Source organism: Crassostrea angulata, chromosome 9, assembly GCF_025612915.1.
Source record: "Crassostrea angulata isolate pt1a10 chromosome 9, ASM2561291v2, whole genome shotgun sequence".
In the NCBI taxonomy this organism is placed as follows: Eukaryota; Metazoa; Mollusca; class Bivalvia; order Ostreida; family Ostreidae; genus Magallana; species Magallana angulata.
In genome coordinates this window covers 27,759,858-27,762,902 of record NC_069119.1, presented here as the reverse complement: position 1 = coordinate 27,762,902, position 3,045 = coordinate 27,759,858, and positions in this window count along the sequence as shown.

The window sequence follows — 3,045 nt, the reverse complement described above, 5'->3', positions numbered from 1 at the left end:
GCCTAATAAATCATATCTTTGAACGTGATGGTTAAATAGGAATGCTACACAAAAAGTTTATTTTATGGATAGTTAAAATATCCTTTTGAAATATGATTTTGTTGTTCAAAGAATGATAAATGCTCCTATTATCATATGCCATTTTTTATGAAAAAGAGGAAAATCTGATTTCTTTGCAAGTAACACACTGTAGAATTAAAAATTTGGTGTGAATAAATGCATCATATGAATATCGAATAAATCATGTTCAGCACTGTCAATGAAACGTTTTACTTTTTTAAATAAAAAAATTTATTTAGTATGAAATCTTTATAAAAATATATTTTTCTTTTATCTCTTCTCTAAAAGACATGTTTGAATTTCCCACTTTTCTTTTTACTCTCTAAACCTGTCACTGGAGTGACGTGTACACTGCTAATTTTGAATACCGCACTTCAGTCCGTGCAGTCCAGCAGAGTGGACGTGTGTCTATTTAGAGGCAAGTGGTAGTCTCCAAGATTGGGAAACTTCTCCCTATTTTGTAATTTCTGTGTGTTTGTCACCAATTTAAAGGTATTTGGAGCTTTTGTAATGTTATATATGTTTAATTGTCTTGTTTGTTATGTTAGAAAGCTAGGATTTTGATTTCTGATAATTTATGAAAACATTACCAACTGTTAAACGTAGTAAAATTTGGCAATATATTGCATTTAGAGTATCCCATTTCTCTTGATCGGTTGTTTTCATCAATTGAGGGTTGACAAATGGATTATAGATAGTGTTCACACAAAAGAAAAAACGCTTTGCTGTCACACTGACACACTGACAGCTTTTCTCTTGTTTTTCTAAATGACAGAAGCAATTTCTTATAGATTCAAATATGATATAAGAACTAAGACCTTTATGTTGCTATGGCAATAATAGTCTAGTTAGATGAATGGACTTCCCCCAGGGGTGATAAACTTTATTCGACAAGCGTAATTAAATGTACAATGATTATGTTTATGACTTCACATGCATGTATATAGCATACATGTATATCAACCATGGATGAGAAACGTACCTAACATAAACATGAGGCACACAAAATACGAGATACGAGTGATTAAGAAGCTATGGATTTAAATAGCAAGATTAATAAATAAGAATATGTTAAATGGCGAGATGTAAATAACACGAATGAAGAAGGAGATGTGTTCACATGATGAGGTGCATGCATGTACATATAATATGAAATGCACTTCATAAGCAATAATGAAAAGAACTCAATATCACTAAGGAAAAGTAAGTGGCAAGTGCTTGACATCCGTATATGTCTTCATTTAATATGAACTACTTATACAAAACATAAAATTTGATACGTATGCAACAATTATTGTATGTTTTCAGTTGTAGGTTGATTTAAATAAAAGCCCTTATGCACAACGGAGCCAAGTAACATGCACAAAAAATACATTATTTAAAAAATGCAATGAATGAGGTACTAATTCTTCATCTTAAAATGGTACCTATATGCGTTCTAAAAATCTTTAAAATGTAAAAGAAGATTGTTCCTAATGCTTACCGATGACAACACCTTTCTTTTTCTTTCCGCCCCCAGCGCCCGTCCCCGTGTGAGTCAGTGGCATGTTGTAAAACTGTTTCTTCAGCACTTCCGGACTTGTTTTGAATCGGTGGATTTCTCGCAGTTTCATGATATTCCTCTCCAGACGCTCGTATTCACATTCGGTCCTTCGTTGTTCGCGTTTGGCCTCACGAGAGTTTCTCTTTAACATCTTGGAGTTGAGTTTCTCACTTACTCTTTAGTTCCCGCCTAAACTTCGTGATATTAGTTAGTCAATCTGCGGTCTTAGGTCTGCCAAAGCGTGTCTATTGTGACTATTTAAAGTGCAAATTAGTTATATGTCTTTGAATAAAGGACTTCTGTAACCAATATGTAACAATTGTGAACCAAATGTTTTATTACACTGTCTGATATGATACATGTAAGTCTGGAAATAAAGCTGAGAAAACAGAGTCAACACACGTTCGATGGTCATAAATGTTTATGCGTAGCATTAGTAAATCATGGCGATAAAAAGATATTTAGCTTTTGTGCCTGACCTCTTTGAACTTTTTTTTATATTGACTCCTCTGTTTAATGGGGTTTGCCGATCATGTCCCTCATTGGCTATATAAATCGTGTAAATACCATGAGCTCCACAAAAAGATATATAGATTTACTATAAGGAGGCTAGATGGTCAACAATTTAAACATTGATTCGATATGAATGTTTATGCTATAAAATAAAATGTGGTCCAGAAAAAATCCATTTATTTGACATTTTTGAAGGGTAGTCTCCTATAATCTATATAACCTCTTCTTTTCAAGGAGATCAATACAGTCTAAAAATGAAAATAGCTATCAAGCAATCTCAAGATAAATATCCATGTATCACTATATAGAAAACTATTCGAATTAGGAACTAAAATATTTTTTTTATAAACCAAGTCAAAAAATTGAAAAGTAGCCATGCTCATGTAAAATATGCAAAGCTTTAGCATTTTTATTTTTTTTCCTACATACTAATTATGGTTCATTGCAGGAACTTAAGTTCAAATTTAGTAGAAGGTATTTTTCACATACTGTTCTGAAACGAATTTTTCGTAATAAACAACTGCTTTACCCTTATTTGAGACAAAAGAATGTATTATGTTTATCGTGCGCATTTACTTGTTTCCAATTAGGTTATTTATCTGAATTTGAACTTAATCTAAAGATTCTCAAGAATCTTTCCAATCCAATGAGTTTTCTTAAATTTCATATTACTTCATCTCCTGCTTTGTTTAGTTCTGAAAGAAATCTGTATAAAAAGAACATGTCTGGGAAAAAAAGTCAGAACAGAATCTTTAAAACAAAGTTCAATATTTATGTATTTTTACTTGTAATAATCAAAACTCGTGCCGTTTGGGTAATATCTAGATAAGATAATCAAATAAGGGCAGAGGCCTGCTCGGGGTTTTGTTAGTTAGGGTGAAGTCCTCAACCATTAAAATCGATATACGTGCGTTTTATCACCTTTAATC